This window comes from Gigantopelta aegis, chromosome 8, assembly GCF_016097555.1.
Source record: "Gigantopelta aegis isolate Gae_Host chromosome 8, Gae_host_genome, whole genome shotgun sequence".
Lineage (NCBI taxonomy): Eukaryota > Metazoa > Mollusca > Gastropoda > Neomphalida > Peltospiridae > Gigantopelta > Gigantopelta aegis.
Window position 1 is genome coordinate 52,736,752 of NC_054706.1, and position 25,333 is coordinate 52,762,084.

General features: G+C 37.2%; 1 long non-coding RNA gene across 8 annotated transcripts in view; it reads left to right on the plus strand.

The window, feature by feature from the left end:
- The window catches only part of LOC121378896, a 36,515-nt gene extending 15,146 nt beyond the window's left edge, over positions 1-21,369 (plus strand). Inside the window, exons 1-5 of one of the 8 annotated variants that reach the window (XR_005958775.1) lie at positions 6,857-7,107; positions 8,475-8,610; positions 16,558-16,718; positions 18,519-18,631; positions 21,256-21,369. This is a non-coding gene — a long non-coding RNA (uncharacterized LOC121378896). Of the gene's footprint in view, positions 1-3,397; positions 4,997-6,290; positions 6,316-6,856; positions 7,108-7,413; positions 7,481-8,474; positions 8,611-8,657; positions 10,105-11,342; positions 11,578-16,557; positions 16,719-18,518; positions 18,632-21,255 lie in introns of those variants that run through there. The other 7 variants (XR_005958774.1, XR_005958771.1, XR_005958778.1 and 4 more) reach the window with 7 other exon arrangements.
- Positions 21,370-25,333: the final 3,964 nt, after the last annotated feature.

The following is a 25,333-nucleotide window of genomic DNA, read 5'->3' on the forward strand; positions in this document are numbered from 1 at the left end:
TGCTAATTTAATTAAACAAAACCGGTTTGTCATCTTGACACATGCTTTCAGGAATAGTCATTTAGTAATAGATAGATGCTTGGATGGATGAGTGGTTGGGTGGCTAGGTGGGCAGAGTATGACAAATATTTTGAAAAGTCACTAGCCACAGGGCTAGTGGGTTTGTGAAAACCACTAGCCCACCAAGATAAAGCACTAGCCCAAATTCCTGATCAATTATAACTGGATTTTTATATAATTTTTGTAACATTACATATTTACGAGTATAACAGTAAAATAAAACAAACACTTAAATCATGTTGTAACTTTCAGTTTTTTGTCGTGTCGTACGTTTTGTCTTTTGTCAAGTGTGATCCATCGTCATTGTCCCGTTTTCGTTTTTGCCTTCCCCCCGGGGAAAATTAATTGAGCAAACTCTTGGTTGGTATCTAAACACACTATCAAAATAATTAAATTTAAATGAGGGTACGACAGTGTGACACACGGTAATAGATGGTTCAGTGTATTTGGTAGTTGGTTATATATTTAGGGCCTACTATTTATGTCGCCAGGAACGGTGATGCCAAATACAGGGCATTATCCCGTGTCAGACCGATATCAAAAGAATATAACGGCGACATCTAATCCGTTGTTAATTGATGAACAAAAAAGGTATTATCTTGTATCGGCAGCTGTGACGTATTATCCAAACCGCTACACATAATAGGCCAAGCCGAGTCATTGCATATGCGGTTACCATTAAAGTAAATTGTTTTCCTGATTGCCGATAACCACATGTTAGCGAAGTGTTAAATTAGAAAACAATAAGTAAATAAAACAAACACTGAAATTCAAAGCATGGCTGGGGTTTACTTGATTGAGATTAACCTGTCGTCGCGATTGGTGATTTCCAAGTTCTTAGCCTAAAACATATGTGTGAGATTAACTACCACGTGACGTGTCTAACCAATCAAAACACACATCATTAGACTTTATTTCATGTGCCAGAAACTTGAAAGGGAAAGGTAAACAATGCATGCTGTAACTGTGACGATGTAGAGATAGCATGTTACTGCAGTTTGCAGACCTAGCTCAAGTGGATTATTATTATATACTGAGTGCGTTGTTGATATTATTGATGACAAACGTCACAATCAAATTTATTAAACGAAATTTCAGCCGAGAGAAAAAGAAAGAAAGAAAGAAAAAAACATGTCTGGCTGTCATATCTGATATGCACCTCATTAGGTTGTCGCTTGTTATTGAAAAAAATAACACTTCAATACATGAGGGATTACCTAACACCTGCATCCCTGGTGGCTACGTCTTCCCACCCTGTCAGAACCAGCATGTGATGTGGCTTCCGCCTCCTGGTCCATTTGTTCTGGGAGCCGTACCTGCCACTGCTGACGGATGCCACCATTCTGGTTGTTGTTACTAACATCACCTGCATTGGTCTGTGACGGGCATCCCTAGGAGTAGGGCTTATCAGGGTTGGCCTCATTCTTCCACTAGTCATTCTCTTTCCGGTTTGGGGAGTTATCATAAGCATCTACGGATCTCGGCACCCACCACCATCTGTTGAATGCTGCCCTTGTTTGAGGACAGGTAATGTGAAAAGATGGCAGGATAAAAATATGGAGAAAACTTGGAGTGTTTTCTCTTTTATAGATACATTACCTGTCCTCAAGATTTCATCCCGCCCGGGCCTCCCCGCTTCCTGTTCTCCGTGCGATGCGCTCAGGGAAAAAAAAGGAAGTTACAGTCATGTGACCGGAACTAGAGAGCAGTATGCAGTAGAAGAATTTAGGCCATCCCATTGGCTGTTGGGATGTTCGGACCAGACCACTTGCGTGGGGGGGAGGTGCCCTTGTTTGAGGACATGTAATGTATCTATAAAAGAGAAAACACTCCAAGTTTTCTCCATATTTTTATCCTGCCATCCATAAAAATTAAGGGAAAAAGCTATTATTATTTTTACTTCAGCTACATTGTAAAACTGACCTAGAAGTCAAGTGAGCAATTTTCTAATGTATATCTTTATGACTTTGCTTTAATCGGTCTTCATAATCAGCCATTAGAAACAGAGGTAGCAGGATAAAAATTGTTTTTATGGAAAGTATTTTATGAATAACTATACAGCCACTGGCTGTTAGCCGATTCAAAGCAGTAAGTTGTACTGATATCATACACGTAGCCAAAATGTCGATCATGTTTAGTTTTACTACAATTTAACTTGTGGATTCCTTTGTAACAGTGGCGTAAGATTCACATTGGCACATATCACGTAAATTTTATTAAGATTTTAGCTAAAATAAACTTTAAAATATATTGGTCACCACTGTGTTATTGTATATAAAGAAAACTTGTATTTTTTAATGTAGATAATACCTAACATCTGGCATTTATTTTGCTTTGACATACAATAGCCAATGATTAGTATATCAATGTGCTCTAGTGGTGTCATTAAACAAAACAAAGTTTAACACTCATTTTATTTTGTAAGACCCATTGGGCTATTTCTCATTCCAGCCAGTGCACCACGGCTGGTACATCAAAGGCTGTAGTATGTGCTATCGTGTCTGTAGGATGGTGCATATAAACGATCCTTTGCTACTAATGGAAAAATATAGCAGGTTTCCTCTCAAAGACTATATGTCAAGATTAGCAAATGTTTGACAACCAATAGCCGATGATTAAAAAATCATCGTGAAAAAAAAACATCCAATGACTGATGATTAAAAAATCATTGTGAAAAAAACACATCCAATAGTCGATGATTAAAATATCATTGTGCTCTAGTGGTGTTGTTAAACAAAACAAACAAACATAAACAGTATGTCAATTTAGACAGGGATCCGGGAGTGGTTTTGTTGCTGTTTTTTTAGTTTTATTGCTCCTTGTAAATTGTTTTACATGTATTTGGATTAGCATGCAGAATATTCAATTTTGTTATTACCCTCTGGCTCACATCATGATAAATATATTTTTAATATAAACATTACATATTTCATTACATCTAAATAATTCACGAATAGTACCTCCTGCAGCCTGTCACCCACAACTTTTTTTTTTTTTTTACCGTAATTGCCGTGGGTGATAAATTCTTAAGTTCGAGCTTTGCAAATCTTTGACATGGAATAGCCAATGATTAATAAATCAATGTACTCTAATGATGTTAAACAAACGATACTTTTAACTTTTAAGTTGGGAAGACGAGAGTTAAGTCTTGTCAATAAATGACTCAAACGTTATGTCAAAAACCATCTTCATAAATCAAGGCTAATATTCGTTCCTCGTATTCAGCCTTGATACATGTAGTCAAGATTACTGATATCCACTACTAGCGCCCTCTATTGGAAGAAAATTTGTAACACCGATTATGTCCGTTACACGATGACATCGCTGACCAATTACAGCATCGGTAACATGTGACAATCTTGAAAGCAATATCAGTGTTCACCCGCCAACATAACATGGGAATCTATAAGGAGCGTTGCGATTCGTTGCAATCAGATCTCATCGCATCCAATGAAATTTAAGCATTTTGTGGCACGATTTCTTGACGACATGTATCAAGGCTGAATACGAGGAACGAATATTAGCCTTGATTTATGAAGATGGTCAAACACTAACAAAACTAAAGTCTCTGTAGTCCCACAGGGAATGCCTTTTTCATGCTATGAAATTCACTAAAAGTTATTTATTTCTGAGCAGATTGTTTTCTAAATTGGACACAAAAATAGTTTGGTTTTTTATTTCCAAAACACTTCTACTTTTCTTCTTACATCCAACAAAACTGAAATTATTAACAAAAAACATTTTTGTAGGAGGATGGGATGGACTATAAGTAGGTTGATAAAGATGATTTAAGTTTTTTAATCAAGCAAATCTTATTTATGATTTAAGTTGTTTGATAAATACAGAATAAAAAATAATCTGTCTGTCCCACATATACATGTAGTTTGCCAGATGTTTTTTCCACAATGCCTTGAGATATTGAGTTGAAATGTTGTCTATAGTTGTATCATGTATTGTTACATATCAGGTTTGACTTTTGTAGTGATTTACTTGACTTGAAAATGTTTACATGCTCATATGCCACGAAGGTTTCGAGCATGTCTATCCCGTGTCCCGTCTCTTGATGCCAGGTGCCTGACTCGGGGCAGAAAACTTTAGGGGACAATTTTGATTCTGAAGCCTAAAAATATAAAAAATGGGACTTTAATATAATTTTTTTTTAAATTTGCGCTTTCCAAAAAAGTGTCACTAATAAATACAGAGCTCTAGAATTTTGATTTTAAATTTAAGACTTTGGTCGCAATTAGATCGGGCTGCCTGAATTTAAATTATTATAAAATATATTTAATTTTACCAATTAATTGCCCCATAGCCTAATCCAAAAAAAATGGGGGAGAGGTTAGCCAGGAGAGGGGGGAGATAACTCGCACCCAGGAAGTTTTGATTAGTGGTTGGGTTATAGCGATTTACCCATTTTTAGCAGCTTTATTTCCCTTGAACTTAGGAGATACAAAAATTTGTGTTCCAGGCTTTTCTTTTTTAGCAATAATATTACAGATCAAGTTTTGATTTTTATAACAATTTACCCATGTTTCACAAAGATGTGGCTCTTGAATTTAAGAGGTACAAAAATTAGTTGGTCCCTATAGCAGTACTCTGCAGGGGTGGGAATTCTCCTCTGATCAGCTATTTTCCTCTCCTGGAACATTGTGTTTCCTCGCATTTTAATCGTCCTTTCCTCCAAAATGTGTCAGATGGCACAGATTTTAACCTAGGATTTCAAGAATTTCTGGGACCCTTCTTGATTTCCTCCTTTTCACAGTTCACCAATTCCCAACCCTGCTCTGAGAATGCTTGTTTTTCAGGTCTGTATCTTGACAACTATGTCCAGGAGGAACTGGGCAACACGTCGATCACCATCCTGAAAGGTGAGGTGGTCGTGGAGCTGGTTGAACAGACGAAGAATTTCACGCTGTCTGAGGGAGAGAGCATGCAGGTACGAGGAACATTAATACGGAACGACGGAATGTGTTTTATTTAATGACATGCTCGGGTCGGGATTTAGCTCAGTCGGTTGAGTGCTCATTTGAGGTGCTTGTGTCGCAGGATTGAACCACCTCGGTGGATCCATTCAACTGACTGGGTTTTTTCTCTTACCAGTGCACCACAACTGGTCAAAGGTCGTGGTACGTGCTTTCCTGTCTGTGGGAAAGTGCATATAAAAGATCCTTTAAAATTGCTGCATTGGGAAAAATGTAGGTTTCCCCTGAGGACTACTTGTCAGAATTACCAAATGTTTGCAATCCAATAGTCGTTGATTAATTAATCAATGTGATCTAGTGGTGTTGTTAAACAAAACAAACTCTTTTTTTTTTTTTCTTTTAATGATGCACTCGACACATTTTTACTGTAATTCAGAATTCAGGAAATTATCATGTGTCAGCTACCCAAGACAAAATGATGACATGAAATTAACTCTAGTAGTCCAACTCATCTTATTTGTGACCAGAGATGTGTGTGTGTGTATGGGCATGTGGATTATCAAGAGAATTACATACATGTACTTCCTAAGGTGGAAATTGTTACGAGATTGAAAGAATCTCAATAGTTGAAAATTAAATTCCTTTCTCATTACAAAATTTGGAATAATTAAAGGATGCTCCATTGTTGGTCGGGGCGGGACATGGCCCAGTGGTAAAGCGTTTGCTTGATGTGCGGTCGGTCCAGGATCGATCCCCATCGGTGGACCCATTGGGCTATTTCCTTGCTGCTAATTGAAAAGTGTAGCCCATGAAGTGGCGACAGCAGGTTTCCTCTCTCAGTATCTGTGTCTTGCTTAACTATATGTCTGACACCATATAACTGTAAATAAAATGTGTTGAGTGCGTCATTAAATAAAACATTTCTTTCTTTCTTTCTTTCCATTGTTGGTTGTATACCGGTCATTGATTTTTTAAAAATGAGTTACTGGCATTAAAAAAAAAAAAAACATCACTCATATGAGTGTTGGTTCCTTAATGAGAAAATTGTATATACATTTTGTGCTGTCAAATATATGCATGATAAATGTTGATTGGTCAAATGAAAGGCTATACAATAAAACGTTTTTCTTCTTTTTAATTTTTACTTCTTTTTTTTTTAACAAAATAATCTGAAAGTTGATATTTCGACCTGGGTACCACTTTCATAATTGATGTTTTGACTGTTGACATTTTGTTTTACATCTGTTTCAAAGTGCCCCAAAGATCCAGGGTTTAGCAGATGAATTACTGTAAATATTGGTCGGCCATTGAGATTGCCATTTATGTAATGCAGGTTAGTGTCATTTTGAACACTGAAGATGTCCTTTTAAATATTGCACCGCCTCCTTGAATCTAGATATTCCCTTTTTAAAGTGACAGACCCTAGTTTTTAAACACTACCATGTATTTTTCACTATCAGAGCCGTTTTTAATAACTGAAATTTTTATTCTTTAGGTTATTCATTTCCATACATCCAAAGCAGGGTTCGTTCGGGTCCTTAAAATCCATAAAAGTCCAAGATTTCTGAATTGTAAAATTTAAGTACTTAAATATCCATAAATTTCAGGAAACTGTTCAAAAGTCAATAAAAGTCCTTATAAAATCGTGTTTTGTTGTTTATAAAATTTCTGTTTTTGATTTTGCTCGTCTTTCCTACAAAATATTTTGTCAAAACATTAAAGTCGTATTCCCGTCAACCGGTCGATCGTCTAGACATGCTGGTGAGCACAGCCCGAAGTTGGTCACGTGTCTGCATTCGGGTCATCTCGGGGAACCTCGTCCACCATGAATACTGTTAGTAGCGTAGCACGTGTACTGCTTACGGAAACCCCATTGCTTATGACGTAGTTTGGCCACGCTGGATGACAGGCTAAAATTCAAAGAAATTCGGACAATAAGCAGCGATGCCTGGACAGTGCCATTTTCAGGATGCGTGACTTGTCCATGATGATTACAAAAATTGGTTGAAAAAAGATAGCTCCCATTCTGAGGCTGGATGCCGTGTATGTCACAAGGAATTTTCGGTCAAGAGCTTGGGTATCTCTGCTGTATCAAGTCACGCCAAAGGAAAAAAACATCTCAAAGGTGGGTGCCATTTCTCTTCTACGCTATGAGTATGAACGATATTTTAAGAATCAGAATTGCCCCACTACCAACCCGATAGTTCGTCAGACGAACCAATGTATTTAACTCGATAATTATATATTTTATTATTAAAAGCACAGGCATGTGAAATGTCCGCGGAAAGGCGGAAATTCACAGTTTTTAAAATATGTTTCCGCGCCAAAAATATGATTCCGCTCTTCTTTTTTTTAATTTTTTTTATTTATTACCGCGGATTTATAAAGATCTGGACAATCCTGAAACCGGTTTCCAAACGAATCGAATACAAACCGGAAATGGAAACGGAAATACATAGTGTTACTATTTTCCCGCCATTATATGCTTGTTTTTATGCGTGAGTACTTTTTATAATTTAGATTTTCCTCTTTTTTTTCAAATTCTTGCTCACATCCCTGAAAGCAACAGACAAAATAAATTTGCCCAGACGCATCACAAAAAAATGTAGGTGACTTTTATATTGTCTTGCTTCTTACTTTTACAAAATGTCCGACAACACTAAACGACTCATAAATAGAGTACGGTAGTGTATTTTTTTTAATAAAATTATTCCAGCCAATCTGAACGGCTAAAGTTGAAAGCGCGCCAATTGAGAGTGACATCATGTGTGAAATGTGTCACTGTAACAAGAAGTCTTATCGTAGATGTGTTCGGAAACAGGAAATTTCCGACTTGTCAAACCGTAATTGCCAAGACTAATAATTATACTGTTCATGTATAGCTCGTGAAATTCTTCGTTAACTGTGGTTTCAAATTTCAGTTTATAAATAAATAAATAAAGAAAAAGAAAAAACACAAACTTTTCGACTTTTTATCCACATGGGTGTTTTAATTACACTCTCTTCCTCCCCTCCTTCCACAGGTTATTCGTTTAGGGAGAAGTGATTAAATTTTGAGACGGTCCCTAACTCAAATCTTAATGAAAATGCGAGTGTCCGATGTAAACGTTGATTGTAAAAGGTGGGAAAAATTGTAACATTGAAACACTAGTAGGCTACTGCTAGTCATTAACATAAATGACGTGTTGCGTTCATCGAGTGTGATTTGTGGTTGTGATGTTCAAAATATTTTTGTTCAGTTTATGTGATCATATTCAGGGTTAGCGACATTGATTAGAATGTTACTGACTGGTAAACACATGCTTGCCCAATCGCAAAAATAATAATATTACAAGTTGGAGCTGACCCACTTTTATGACCCAATGACCTACTTAAAGACTGTTAGAGTTAAGGTAGTCATGTTTGGTATCAAACCAAAGCTTATGAAGTGTAGGTTTGAGCTGACCCACTTTTATTACCTACATGCTTATTACGTACTTCTTTATTTTTCAGCTATGAGGTCTGGTTGGGGTCTTGATGATCTTCTCTCCTGTCCATACAACCTGTTTAAAGATACCTCAGCCAGGCGAGATGATTTTACTGATATAACTGGATGTAAAGAATTTCCATTGAAATTTTGTAAACACAGGTGGGTTGAGAATGGTTCTGTGTGCAGCAGAGTTCTTCTACTGTGGCCTCACCTGAAGTTATTTGTTGAGGCATGTGAAAGCAAGAAGAAGCCAAAACCCACCAGCAACTCTTATAAAACTCTACATGATGCAATGAAGGATAAGCTGACTGTGGCAAAACTGTCTTTTTTCAGGTCATTAGCCAGTGCAGTTGAGCCATTTTTAGCCTTGTACCAAACGGATAAGCCAATGGGTCCCTTTCTTGTTCATGATATTGAGAGACTAGTCCGAAATCTGTTAGAGAGGTGTGTTAGGTCAGATGCATTACAGAAGGCTTCTACTGCATATGACTTGTTAAAGCTGGATCTTGAAAAGGAAAGGGTAGAAAACAAAAAGATAGAAGTTGGTTTCAAGGCTGAAAGTGAACTGAAGCCCCTCCTGAAAACCAAGGCCATCAGTGAACGCCAGGTGTTTGAGTTCAGAGAAGACTGTAGACAATTTGTGGTGAAATGTGTCAACAAAATCTTTGAAAGGTCTCCTCTAAAGTATGGCTTAGCAGTAAATATGGCTTGTCTGGATCCCAGGTTGACGGTGAGTAATCAAGAACACTCAAAGTCAAAATTCAAACGTCTGTTGGAAAACTTGGTGAATCTGAACAGGGTTGATGGTGAAGATGTAGATATGTTGGTTGCAAGTTACAAAGAACTACTGCATGATGTAGCAGGGTGTGAACTGAAGTCTAGATTCAAGGACTTTAAGGCTGAAGATGACAGGGTAGATGTGTTACTCTATGAATGTATGGGTAAGAACAAAAAGTTTGAGAAGTTGTGGAGAGTAGTTCGTAAGTTGTTGCTAGTTTCCCATGGTCAGGCATCTGTTGAGAGGGTTTTTTCTCTCAACAGACAGATAGAGAAGGACAACTTGGGTGAAGGCATGCTTGTGGCACTGAGGCAGATTATTGATTATTTTGTACTGGTAGGTGGAATCCTCAAAGTTGAAATCACAAAGGAACTGCTATTCTCAGCCTCCACTGCCTGACATAAATACCATCAATATCTTGAAGAAGAGAAAAGAAAGAAAGGGCAAGAAGCCATCCAAAGAAAACGAAAAATGGTTGAAGATGAAGTGGATAATTTGAAAAAGAGAAAGAAGGTGTTAGAATCTGACATAGAAAATCTGACCATACTGTCAGAAAAATATGCAGATGAGGCTGAGGCAACAAGTGGAAAAGTAACTAGCCACAGTATTCATGTGAAATCAAATGCTCTCAGGCACTCTGCCAAGGAAAAAAAAGGGGAACTCAAGCTTCTAGAAAGAGAAATTGAGGAGAAGGCTAAATCCTTGCCTGCTATGTCCAAAATGGATATTAGCCTAACTGAAGTGAATTGACTAAGACATGGAAGAGTCTAGTGCAAACCCTGACTGTTGAACATTGTGTTAAATTTCACATAAAGTGTAACTTATTGTCTTGTGCTGTTTATGCAAAGTTGTGTGTCATTGACTCAAAGCACCTGGTAAGTTCTGTGTTAGATTATTAAAATGCATTTGTTACATGCAAACTAGCTTGTATTTGTGATTTCCTATCTTGTTTAAAGGGACACTAACCCCATGGCCAGAACAGCAACCAAACACAATTTCTACACCTCCCAACAGGTATCCCTCTAAACTGAGTTTGAGTGGAGAGTCTACTATGAATTCTGTTTGGCTGTGGTTTGGTCATGAAGTTAATGTCCCTTTAATCTACTTGGCTACACCTTAAAAATGAAAATATTTGAACAAACAAAAACTTGTGTATTATCAAACTTTCAATAAAAGTATGACAAGATGGGGAAGTACGGTGATGGTAATATAGGTGTCTTGCCTAATTTGTTAAAACTTGCTGCCTTTTGAATAAGTCCAGTTTGTTCGAAAATGTTCATTTTGGGGTATGTATCACTTGTCCACAGACCCCACATACTGAGTAATATCAGATTTTGCTACGTGTGGTTACCTTAGTTTACCTATGGGATTTCTAAAAATCCCATGCCTCGACTGGGATCTGAACACACTACCTACCAGCCTGTAGACTGAAGGCCTAACCACGACACCATTGAGGCCGGCCCAATTGATGGATGTCCTGTAGAGGTGTTCTTTAAAAAAAAAAAAACAGTTCTCTGATGTACATCATTAAAGGGTGTGTACTACCAAATCAAATCCCATAGACGACAGTATTAACGTGTGGCTAAAACTCCTACCTGCAACTTATCAATCGACATAAACGCCACAGATATAAATGTCAACACCCTTCCCCCTTTGAAGTGAATCAGACAGAAAAAAAAATGAGGGTCAGGTGGCACATTTCAGAGATAACTGGTAGTGTCTATGACAACCCTAGCTCCAAACAAAATTTGAGTACTTTTTTTGCAATTACCAGTGTTCAAAATTGAAAATTTTGTGCAATATCCCAGTTGGATACCAACATTTTAAAATCTGGTATCCTACCTGAGAATTTAGTATCCCACTTTTGGATATGGTAACCTGATATTCAAATATGAAGCAAGCCAATTTTAATTTTAGTAAATAGAAAAAGGCTGTATTGGTTGAAAACATAATGGCTACTTGCCTTTTCTGTGTATTTCAGGGATCACACCGCTATTTCAGCCATTGAGCGACCTGTAGGCCGACGAATTTAGTTCCATAAAAACGAGTACCTCTTTTCTTTATTTTATTATGTTGGTGTCTGAACAGACTTGACAGTATGATTATGGAATATTGGAAGGGTAACATTGCCTCTTGATTTTGGCATATCAAACTGACAGATGCATATCTGCTTAGCTACAGGCAAGACCATTGTTTGCTATGCCTGTGGTACATATATTTAACGAGAGTAGCCTCCCCTCCATTAGCCCATGTGCTTAGGAGAGTGGATAATTAAAATTGCAGGTGGCGAAGTATCAATTTTATTTGCTTAAATCCTGTCACAGAGGCTGTTCTCTTCATGTCAGGTAGTATGTAGCACCTACTGTTAATAATTTAGTCAGTGCTTGGCTTTATATTTGTACTGTCACCAATGTATAATCAATAGTGGTGAGATACCTAAACACTATTTTACCAGTGCATAGCACCGGCCCGGCCATGACCATGTTGTAGGTTCCATTAGACCAAATCAATTCCTATTGCCGATAATGTTAATGTTTACTAATAAAACTGATATAAGCAGCGTTTCAACACACCCAGGAAGTACAGCAACAGAAAGTGTGGCACTTCACATCTAATCTAGCTGCAAGAAAATGGGGGGTCATGTATCATTTAAGAGATTTAATTTATGTTTTTAATAGCAACCGTCATTTTTGCTGAAAATTGCAGTTCCATTTTTGGGGGTACCCCGCATTAGTTTCAACCTCTGGTATATACTGCATAACAACTGTATAACAAATAAAAGTGTATTTATTTATTGTCAATGGATAATAGTATTTGCACAAATAGTCAATGTCACATATTACTACCAATCACACCCACAGCTGCTTTTACTCCGTAAATATTTGACGGTGCACGTCGAACTTTGACACAGTACTCTCTTCTTTGGTACTATGCAACCTATATCAAAAAAATATATTTTTCAAAAAGTGTCCAATTAGGTGTTTTCATGACTATCAGGATCTTCTGTGTTCTAATATGATGTGACAACATAATTGAAAGTGTTGTTCCTACAGTGCAACCTGATTTAATGTGCACCTCAGGAAGCATCAGTGTTATGCAAAGTTGTATACAAATGCAATGTATCATATTTAAAACAAATAATAAATAAAAATACTACTCTTGAAGATACATACTATGGGTTGGTTGTGTATGCTTAGTTATATATGTAGTGTGTACATGCATAGTCAGAGTCTCTCATTTCCAATAAATAATTACCTTAAAACTCATTTATTGCAGTGACCCTGTGTTTTGAAAGACTTTCATGGGCATATGATAAGAACTTCACTAGAAAAAAAGCATATTACATGTGGTATCTGAAATGAACACCACTGCATCCACAAATAGTAGTAAATTAATGTGGTACACATCATGGTGGGGTAAACACCCAAGGTATGGACTATGCTTGGATGTCAAGTCACTGAATGCAATATTTTCAAACCCATCAGCCTAGTTGGTTTTTATATATGCATTATTAAATCCACTGACAGCTACCAATATATCTGTTGATATTTTATTAATAATCTCCAGTGATTGGTGCTTACAGACATGTATCATATCTAGAGTTATCATTTGGGTTTTACATCTTTATTTTTTATTTGTCATAAAAAAAAGCACATTCAATCCATCAAAAGAGTGCGAAAGTCATTTTTCTTTAATTATTTTCTGTTTTAACTGAATATAATATTTATATCGTATGCATTACTACAATCTGTAATGTAACACATCATTTACATAGTAATATTGGAAAATATAGCTTTACAAGTGTCGTAATAGTGGAAGATAATACTAACACACTCCTAGGTAGATTAACAAATGTGTCAAAATTGCTCTTGTATTTGGTATATACTTCAAATACCCTTTACTATAGAAAACTCACTGAATATATGGACAAGATTTAATGAACTGACCTAAAGCTATCATTACCAAGCTTATATTTGTGTACAAATAAAGAAGAGAATGCAAAATGGCTACACAGAACCCACTTCTGTAGATTTTAATGTTTTTGCCAAACTCACAAAAACAATTATAAAAACTCCCATATTTGCCTAAAACATAATTCACCAACCTAAAAAGTATGTTAAAATTACAGCAGAAATCAGGTTATTTAAATATAGTCATTTCAGAGCCAATTGCATTCAAATACACATTTTTAATGGAGATCTAAAAGCTTAACCTAATATCAGCTAACATTATTTTTCAACTAAAAATAAATTATTACTAATAGCTTATTTCATCTTGCCTAGACTTATTATCCTAAATAAGATTAGTGTTATATGACATGTCCATCACCTTGGATAAATAAGCTTTAAAATATTTTAAGTAAAAAATATGGGCCAAAATCTCCAATTGGTCAAGCACAGACTTTTTTCAAACTCTATTCTCAGCAGTGCACAGTAAATTAATGCCAAGGTCAAGGTCATTATGAACTCCTGTGCCTGAGTGTAACCTAATTAAGCAATTATGACTGTCAAATAACAGTAAATGGCACACAATATAAAATAATGATAATATAGTGAATGTATGCTATAGGTTCCATTAGACCAAATCAATTCCTATTGCCGATAATGTTAACATTTACTGATAAAACTGATATAAGCAGCATTTCAACACACCCAGGAAGTACAGCAACAGAAAGTGTGGCACCTCACATCTAATCTAGGCACAGATGTCATCACATGAAAATCTAGCTGCGAAGATTGCCCATAGAACGGGTTCTCGTTGGCACTGACAACATACACCATTGCAAACATACATTGTATAAGCATTTATTTTCACTCCAAAATTGAGAACATTTCCGTCTCAGTTTTTTGCTATATGACCGCATCTGGCTGTAGTACCGGTCCAGGTGGTTCATTAACCGAGCTGTCACTTGCGCTATATACCATGTCCCAAAAGGTCGATGCACAATATTACAAAATAACATGGGCAAAATACAGCCAGAAGGCTTACCATTAAACATACATATTGTCTTCACCATTTGCTAGAAGTGAAATATTGACCCATAACAGTGTCCCAATTAGGAACTTTGGGGGTCACCCGGAAGTGATCTGTGTAGTGAGACCTTAAAGTCAGTGACCGATTTTGTCAAACTTGGTTTGAAGTCAGTTTGATAATTTGGGTCATTTACACCATGAAAAGCTAACTAAGCCATGTAACTTATGAACTCTAAATACACCAAAAGATAGATGCACCATGCAATACTTCATATCACATTGTTACTTTGGTCATCCACACAATAGATGGCCATCAAACAAGCAGCCACTATATGGTAATGTAACCTTGTTGGTAGTTCTGATATGGGGAACATACCAAGAAGCTAATTATCTAGTTAGTTCATTAAATATATTAGTTTCCATCAATTGTTGCTATGGGCAACAATTGTTTCATAATGAAGTGTTGAAATCCTGCTTTTTTTCTGTATATTTCAGCATGAAGATCCACATATTATTAATGGCAGATACAAATTCTACTTTCATAGTAGAATACTATGTTATATTCACAATACCATCAAAAACTGTGTGTCATTATGACTGTACATTCGAAAAAAAAAAAAATGCATTATGCACAAAATCACAGAAATTAGGGTGAATTTGGATATTGACCTTGTGACCTTGAATTTTGACCTTTTACAATGAGAAACTCAGTGTTAGACAAGATCAATTTATTTATTACATGTAAGTATACTAGAATATACATTTTGACACACACACCCCATTGACATGTTTGCAATATTTACCCAAATAGGGCCCCCATACACTTGGCTGAAATCCACATCGATGTAATTACCTTTTATAAGGATGCTACACTAGTACATTTTCAATTTGGCTTGCTAAACTTATATATTTTGGGATAGACAGTAATTTCATGTTTTACATTATGGTCTCACTACACAGATGTCATCTGCCATTGAAACCCATGTTAAACTGCCCAACTTCAAGCGAAGATTGCCCATAGAACGGGTTCTCGTTGGCACTGACAACATACACCATTGCAAACATACATTGTATAAGCATTTATTTTCACTCCAAAATTGAGAACATTTCCGTCTCAGTTTTTTGCTATATGACCGCATCTGGCTGTAGTACCGGTCCGAATAGGTGGTTCATTAACCGATTCACTCCGGCTGTCACTTGCGCTATATACCCATGTCCCAAAAGGTCGATGCACAATATTACAAAATAACATGGGCAAAATACAGCCAGAAGGCTTACCATTAAACATACATATTGTTTTAATTCTTCACCATTTGCTAGAAGTGAATATGTGACCCATAACATGTGTCCCAATTAGGAACTATAGTGGACCGTGATGAATGAACTGTCACCCGGAAGTGATCTGTGTAGTGAGACCCTAGCTGCAAGAAAATGGGGGGTCACGTATCATTTAAGAGATTTAATTTATGTTTTTAATAGCAACCGTCATTTTTGCTGAAAATTGCAGTTCCATTTTTGGGGGTACCTCGCATTAGTTTCAACCTCTGGTATATACTGCATAACAACTGTATAACAAATAAAAGTGTATTTATTTATTGTCAATGGATAATAGTATTTGCACAAATAGTCAATGTCACATATTACTACCAATCACACCCACAGCTGCTTTTACTCCGTAAATATTTGACGGTGCACGTCGAACTTTGACACGGTACTCTCTTCTTTGGTACTATGCAACCTGTAATTGGTGCAAACTTCACCAGCCATGTGCTTTCGTGTTCTCAGAGCATCGGCACACACTAGGCTACACATTTTAGTTTTTTGAAGTGTGGTGGATATTTTAATCAGCACTAATTAGCATAATAATTAAGGAAATATAGCATGAATGCACTGTGGATAGCCACCACTTTGCATAAAATTAATAGAAACACAAGACAGAGTAATGTAAATAATTGTGTATTATGGAATGGATATATCAGACATTATAAAAATATGGCATATGGTGTCAAGAATATTAGACTGCCAGGTCAGGATAAAAGACACGCCAATTAATGTTCACAGGCTTCGATACATGATTCATGTCAAATCAGTCACTTTACCAAAATCTTTTGATGTTTCTCACTTATGTCACCACAGTTTGTGTGTCAATATACACCACTTATGTCTAGAGCCACATGTAATCAATAATCAAAGGCAGCACTGTAGAAATATGGTTCCAAAGAAATGTTCAGGCCATGGTATATATCCAGATTGCATTTTATAATAGTTCAGGTCTTCATTACTGTCATTAAACATCTTTAGAAGCATACCACAGTGTATAATTTTGGAATCATTCATTTCCATTTTTGCTTTCAGGAACTCGCCTGCCTGTGCACCACCTCCAGTTGAGATCCGTGTTGGTCGGAGAAGTCTAATGTCACTGGGAATTCCGTCCGCATCCTTGACGATGTATGACTGTCTATCACAATGGTGTACCACAGTGTTGAACTCTTCTTGACTAAGTCTCTTGGTAACTGGTATGTTGTCACCTTCGGGCTTAAGACACTTTGTTTTTGTAACACCTATAGTTCTTTTGAACAGACATTAGTGTCCCTTTTGAAAGACACCCTTGTTGTGCAGGTTTTCTGTTGGAATTTTCTTTGGCTTCATTGTTAGCACACTGGGTGTGGTATATTCTCTTAGGATAAGGAAAACTGTGAACTTTTGTATCTCTTAGCATGTAGCAGTCTTCAGTGGAATGGAACCTGTGGTGTGTGTTATGTTAATAAATACTCTCATGCAGTAAACTGATGCCTGTTCTGTTTTGAATTTGTTTATGATTGTGGTCAGTTCTCTCAGTCATCAGATACTTTAGGCTTCAGTTCACTCCCAGTTTGAAATTGCCCATGTGTCCTGTTGACAGTTGCCAGTGTGCATACTTCCCTCTCATACTGTCCCAAAATAACCTTTTTCTGGCTCACTTGAATTTGCCAAATCCAATATTTAAATTAAGTTTTTAATAAAAGTTCATGCATATGACATATTAAAATATGCCAGTACCCAGTATGGTCTTGTAATTTTAATGTGACCATTCCATAAGGTTCTGCTGTCAGTACCCCCCATTATACAACAGAAAACATTTGGAATGTCACCTCCATGTTACAACTTTGGTCAGGTGAACTTGAGGTGTGGAGAAGCTTAATTTTCTATTACTTCAGCCCAGTGTTGCTAACCCCCGGGCCAATCTTCATGGCCTCTTGCGTTAATGCATATTAAAAGACATGACCAAATTTGGTGTTTTCCTACTCGGTATGCGTCATAGTATGTCATGTGTCAAAACTGACCAGCTATCCCATTCCAAACCCCCTCTTAAGGGATCACACCGCTATTTCAGCCATTGAGCGGCGTGTAGGCGACGAATTTAGTTCCATGAAAAAGAGTACCTCTTTTCTTTATTTTATTATGTTGGTGTCTGAACAGACTTGACAGTATGATTATGGAATATTGGAAGGGTAACATTGCCTCTTGATTTTGGCATATCAAACTGACAGATGCATATCTGCTTAGATACAGGCAAGACCATTGTTTGCTATGCCTGTGGTACATATATTTAACGAGAGTAGCCTCCCCTCCATTAGCCCATGTGCTTAGGAGAGTGGATAATTAAAATTGCAGGTGGCGAAGTATCAATTTTATTTGCTTAAATCCTGTCACAGAGGCTGTTCTCTTCATGTCGGGTAGTATGTAGCACCTACTGTTAATAATTTAGTCAGTGCTTGGCTTTATATTTGTACTGTCACCAATGTATAATCAACAGTGGTGAGGAAATATTGTTATGGCATAGCTTGAAACTACGGTTAACTTCGCCGGTAAATGACGACTTTATTGATTCAAGAAATTTTTTTTTTTTACAAAACATTATATGGTATCCCAGCGGGATACTGGGTTCTTGAAGTCTGGTATCCAAAATTAAAATCTGCTATCCCCGGGATATCAGGATACTGTTAATCTCAAACACTGGTTACCCCATACATGCTCCAAGCACAAGGCTACTTGACAGTTGTACTAGATGAAATAAAATTGCATGTATTTTTTTGCCAAGATAAAACTAATTTTATTTTTACAACCAACACGCTCACATTTATCACCAATCACAGGACTTGTGATGTTAACCTCTATCAAACATTGGGTGCATCTCGACCTTTGACCCAGCCGGAAGTTATTTGGTTTAGTACTACCTAAAGATGTTTTTGAATTTACCAATAATTTAGACATTAGAAAAAACTATTGTACAACAACACAAGTGTGTATAAAAGTACTGGTTTTCCGTTCTCTAGGTGATACTTCAACAAACATATTCTGGAACACTGTCCGCAATCTGCTGCAAAAACCAACAGCAGCTCAAGTTGCCTGTCATCACCCAAAACCCATACTGCTTGATACTGGCGAGGTAACTACAAAACGCTATTTGATACATGGAGATTATTATACGAGCAAGTGTAATCATTTCTTTATTATCAATGTTATTATGTATATACTACTCAAAAGAATTTAAGGGTCAAAAATGTCTAACCAAATAAGTTTCAGAGTGTATTAGATTGATGATGTAAACTACACCAAAAATTTAATTTATTGTTCCATATTTACAAAAAACCACAAATAAACGTCACTGTATACAAGAAAGTCACATGACATGCTGTCAAAGTTGAAGGTTGTCAAACATGGGTTTTACACATTAGAACATTCGTTTAATAGTGTGTGAATCCACCCCTGGCGCGAATACACTCGACACATCGTTGCCTCATGCTGTTGATCAGACGTCGGAAGAACTCTTGGGGAATGGCCTGCCACTCTGCCATAAGAAGTTGACCCAGATCATGAAGGTTGGCCGGAGGGGCATGGTTATCCTGAACTCTCCTGCCTAATTCGTCCCAGGCGGTCTCTATTGGGGCCAAGTCAGGCAAATATGCTGGCCAATCCATTCTGGCGATACCTTGTTGTCTGAGAAAGTCCGTTACTACCCTGGCGCGGTGGGGTCTGGCATTGTCATCCTGCAGAACTGCCCCGCCGCCAATCTGCTGAAGGCCTGGGAGAACCAACGGCCGGATAATCTCATTCAGATAGCGGATTCCATTCAGATTGCCATCCACCACATAGAGGGGGGTCCTGTGGTGGATAGAGATGCCGCCCAACACCATGACGCTGCCACCACCGAACCGGTGACGTTGTATAACGTTAACGTCAGCGAAGCGCTCCCCAGGACGTCTGTAGACACGAACCCGACCGTCGTTGAACTGGAGACTAAACCTGGACTCATCAGTTAACATCACTCGACCCCACTGAACACGTTGCCACCGCAGATGAAGTGTGCACCAGTGACGTCTGGCCGTTCTGTGACGTAGGAGTGGTGGTCGAACAGCTTGGCAACGGCAGCGTAGATTATTGGCTCTCAGACGATTGCGTATGGTTTGATCAGACACTCGAGTTCCAGTCGCAGTCCGCAGATTGTCACGTAATCGGCGTGCAGTGGTTGTGCGTTGACGTAGAGCCATATTGGTGATGTAGCGGTCCTCTCTATTTGTAGTGCTTCGGGGTCTTCCCGAACGTGGACAATTTCGAACAGAATTCGTTGCTTGGTACCGTTGCCACAGTCGGCCAACGACACTCTGACTGCCACCAAGTCTCAGAGCAACATTTCTTTGCGTATTGCCATCCTGAAGCCAAGCAATAGCCCTTCCTCGATCTTCGATAGTCAGTTGACGTCATACCATTGTCGAATTTGGAGTGTGCACCGTACACGAACGCAAGCTCCAATTATACGGAAATTCAGCATTGGGAACATGGAATACACATGCAAAGCGTGCAAATGAAGCGCTTTGTGAAAAAGCAAGTTATGGGCATTTAGCAGACCTTTCGCTTTCGCCCTAATTTACGTGCAAATGTAAGCATGTTTTCGCCATTAGAACTAGTCGACAGTGTGAATGACAGTGGATTTTAATTCATTTATGGGTTGCTTAGACCCACTTTCGTCAAAATGGAACAATACCATGCGTGACATTATGGTCTAGCTAATATAATTGACATTCAGAAAATAATGTCGAAAATATCGTCTGACCCTTAAATTCTTTTGAGTAGTGAATAATGACTGTTGGGAGATGACCAAATGACGGCATTTTCAGATATGTCATTTTAGTAAGCGACATCTTGTAAAAATTATATATATCTACCTTTATGGAAAAGTACATCTAATGACCGACGAATGACAAGACAAAATAAAGTTACAATGAATGTTACTTTATTAAAGGGACATACTCTAGTTTTTAAACAATAAGCATATTTTTTTACTATTAGAGCCGTTTTTGATAACTGAAATCAAACATTACTTAGATTGTATTGTTTAGATTATCCATTTCCATACATTCGAAGTGTTTTGGGTCATCCTTGTGTTTCTAATATCACAAAATGCATTTCTCATATTTTTTAAAACGCACGTGCGTCTGAGAAGTAACAGTTATAGTCAAGTTTTAGTCTATTTTTAGAGTGTATTTCACCATTTCAAAGTCACACACTCAATTGTAACTTTATCCAAATGTTTTACAGGTTTGTAGATTAACTAAACTTAGTGTGCATTTTCATGGGCTGAAACTAGGGTCTGTTCCTTCAATGAAATATAAAATGTGATTATAATTTCACATACAGACAGCTAAGACTGGGGGGGAGCAACATCATGTTATGTATGATGTTTTCTAACGTTACATCATTGGTTGGTCATGTGATTACTATTACAGTTGTGCTTTGGATGGTTTTTATTTTAACTCTGTTGTGTTGAACCATGTGAATAATAAAAATAATTACAAGCTTTATTATTAAAATATAAAACTAGGTTACTGGGATCAGAATAAGTATGAAAGTGTGTATCTCCAATCATGGTTGAAAAACACTAATATGGGGTTATTTCTCCAAACAATCGTTTGCATGTCAATTTTTAAAATGAGTGTGTGCATGTTTTTTTTTAATGTAGACGTTTGGCTTTTGCTATTAAACTTTAATTATGTATGGCAATTTGTGTTGTAGATTAGTTTCCCATATCTATGGCAACCACAGATTATTGAAGTGCAAATCTTGAGACTTGGTCAGTTGGCCATCATTGCTGTTCCAGCAGAGTTCACGTATGTTTTCATGTCTTTCACCATTACATGCATTTTTTTAACCATTACATGCATTTCTTTTAGTCTATGGCAAGTATACATAATAGTACACCTATAAAATTACTGCCTGGGACTGACATAGTGTATTGCTAGTGTCATAGTAACACATCAGGGGTTTTCCCAGGGCTGTTAGGCGTAGCGGCCCGACACGCCTTGGTCCGTAAAGTAAGCACTTTGACGCCTTGATTTGAAGTACTTTAGAAAAACAATTATCACAAGTACGAGCGTGGCAGTCGACTACCTCTTGCAAACAACTTGTGTACCAGTATACCAAGCACACCTAATCACTATGACAGGTAAAACACTTCCTAACTACTTAACAATGGACCAGTCGTCTGCTCACAATGTGTTTGGTAATTTTACCACTTCTACTGGGACCGCTAATCCGTCAGGAAGGCGCTTACGCGTAACAGGATTCCCGTGCTGAGCAATCTAGCTTCAAGGCCGATCAAAGAAGATGCCCATTGACAGAATCAACTGTACTATTTGACTCAATAAACAATAGGTGAAGCACTTTTTAATAGTACAGTTAAGTTGGCAATCAGTAATTTCTATCCTAACACCCCCTTGCCAAAACACATACTGAAAACATCCAGGGCTCGCACTGTCGGTAACCAATTTAGCCATCGGCTAATTAAAAATTATTTAAAAAAAAAAATGGCTAATAAAATTTGCAAGTGGCTAAAATTTTGGCTGAGCCATTTTCTATCTTCTGATGTGAACAAACGTTTACATAATCTATTCGACACCTCAAACATAATAATACAAAATATTCAATTAGCATAATAGCGATCTCGCGACCGGTAACGAGAAACGGTGTTATCCAGAATACAGCGTATGCCTTATGATGTTTTCTAATTTTAATAATCAAGGTTCATAATTTTAACGGCATGCGTTCGACATGTATGTCAGCAATGTGACGGTGATTCAATGTCTGGAAGATATGTAACTTGCTATTTTAATTTTGTAAAGTCTTGGAACCAAAGTAATAAAAACAAACCGACAATGCATGTCAGTTTGAATACACATGCCAGTTCAGGGCCGAAAGACATGTCGGCTATCCCAAGGGCTGAGTTCAGCCAGACCGAGGGAAAACAAAACGTTCGCTACACTGGTTTGTGAGCTTCACATTAAACCAAATGGACACGACGGACACCAATCAAATAGTTCACAAACGTTAGGAAGAACGTTCGTTGGCTGAACTGAGGAAAGCTCTCGGCGTAATATACGTCATGCTTCAGAGTCAGCTGACACCCATGTGTCAAGAGACATCGTTGCGGACATTAAACAATACAATTACACGGAAGTAAATCTTGATGTAAATTTGTAGAAAAACAATAGTTGTTTGCATCAATGAATACCTAACTGAAGTTTCTGTTATTTCCTTTGTCTTTTGTTAATTTTGTACCTATGGTGGTGAGCACGCATGCAGATAGCGATTGCGCGAAATGAACATGCAGTATTTATACAAATTGCAGTTAAACGTACACTGAATAAAATTAGTTTACAATAATCATATTTGTTAGATAATGCTAGATATATAATTGTAAAACTGTGAGGTTACATTTAATAAGTTAGCTGGATTTTAAAAAGACAGTAACATTTTATTTTATTAACTTTTTTTATTTTTTTATAAATGGAATATACTGTGAAGTCAGCATTCTTAGCTTAGGTTTTTTACAAGCAGAAATCACAACAAGCATTTAAAACGACGCTGAAATCAACAGCAACAACATGGCGCAAATTATGAAATTGTTGGGGGTGGGGAATTGATGGGTTATTTTTTTTTAAAGTTTTAAACAACCCCCCACCCACCCCCAAAAACCCCCCAAAAAACCCCAACCCCAACATGATTTGATGGATTGAAGGCAAACACTTAACTGTTTTCAACCCACTACCCAACTTCTTTTGGCTTGATTTTTGTGTTATAATGATGCTAAATATGTAAGTGCCTTAAAAAAAATCCTGGGGAAAGGCCTGTACATTACTGTAACAATTAGAGAAATTTATGCTTAAATTTTGTCTTCTGTCACGGGGATTCTATAATTCCCGTAACTGAGTAAAACACCATTATCAAAATATCTCTCCTAACTGTATATCTATTAGATCTCTCTGTAACAGGCTGTTAAACCTAGTATGGCTCGTCTCTAGGTATGATCAGAGATATGATCTTATATAAAGTATATATAATATAGCACTAGCCTTCCCCTTAAACTTAGACACGGCTAACAATGTCCACTTAGACTCCGGCCAATTTAGCTGCTTAGCGGCCCGTTCAAAAAGTTGAAAGAACATATCTATTTCCTCGTCATCAAATACCGGCACTGATCTATAAGCCTCCGACATGTTAAACCCAATTCCGGCTTCTCGTCTGACTTCTTCAGTATTCAACTTTAACTCATGTTCCACTTTTAATTTTTCTAACTGGAATTCTCTATTCCTTTCTTCTTTCTCTCTCTCCCTATCTTCTCTTTCTCTCTCTCTCTCTCTATCCCTCTCTTCTCTCTCTCTCTCCCTTTCTCTATCCCTCTCTCTATCTTCTCTATCCCTATCTCTATCTTCTCTATCTCTATCTTCTTTCTCTCTATCTCTATGTCTATCTTCTCTGTCTCTCTCTTCTCTTTCTCTTTCTCTCTCTCTATCCCTATCTTCTTTTTCTCTATCTCTATCTTCTCTTTCTCTCTCCCTCTCTCTATCTAATGCACGTTCTTCTCTTTCGTACTCAAGCTTTTTAAAAGCTAACTGTTGTTCCATACTCAAGTTCACTTATCTCTATCTCTGGAACAATCTCACTGTCTTCCATAACAGGCCTATCACCAAACTTCCTGGATAATAATTGTCTTTATATCACCTAAGGTTTTAGCTGATGTTAATCAATTTCTCGCTCACCCGCGATTTCAACTAACTCGCCTTACGTGTGATCGCTTAATCTCCACTACACTGAGCGTAGGCCTATCCAGCAAATTCTTATCCATGTTTAGATATGACGCACATTATATTAATTAATTTTCTAGCGAACAACGTGCTACTTTCTGGTAAATTTGTAAAAATAATTTATAAAGCCCCCTTTACAAACAATACATTTTTAAAATATGCATGTCCGTTTTCAGCATCCGGGACGAAAGCCCCCAATTTTCTACTCCTGTCAACGGGGATTCTATAATTCCCGTAACTGAGTAAAACACCATTATCAAAATAGCTCTCCTAAACTGGTATATCTATTAGATCTCTCTGTAAACAGGCTGTTAAACAAAGTAGTATGGCTCGTCTCTAGGTATGATCAGAGATACGATCTTATATAAATTATATAAATATAGCACGTTAGTTCTCTAGAAACACAACAAAAACACAATACACTTTGGAATCTGTATTAATCTACGCTGACAAATTTACAGAGCCGTAGTAGTAATTAATAACAACAATAATAACCAACCAGACTGAATCACTTAATTAGTTTAAATCTCTAGGTGTCTAGTTACACAATATGCGAATTCCTTCACCGTTACAACCCATACCCACAACGTGTGATAATTGAGAAAACGCTTACCAGTAGAAGTTAAGTTATAACTGAATTACAACACCATTTCCTAACTGGGTTCAATGATAATTAACCCTTACTAATCGTCAGTGAACGGTGATAATTTTAGAACGCTTCTTGGGGAACTTAATTAACAAAGGAATTACAGCTCGATTCCTAACGGGTTAATTTTTAATTAACCCTAACTCCTCTTCAGTAATCTGTGTAACACAGAATTAATACTTATCACCAATAAGACAATAACCTACAGGTTTACCCAGGTCGGCTGGGAGAATGGCTAAGCTTTTATTACCAATATAAAATTTAAACAATAGTTAAGAATTTACTTCTCGAGACCGAAGACACTTTAAAGAATTGGTATAATCGTATTAAAATATTTAAAGTCACATCAATCCATCAAGTTAAC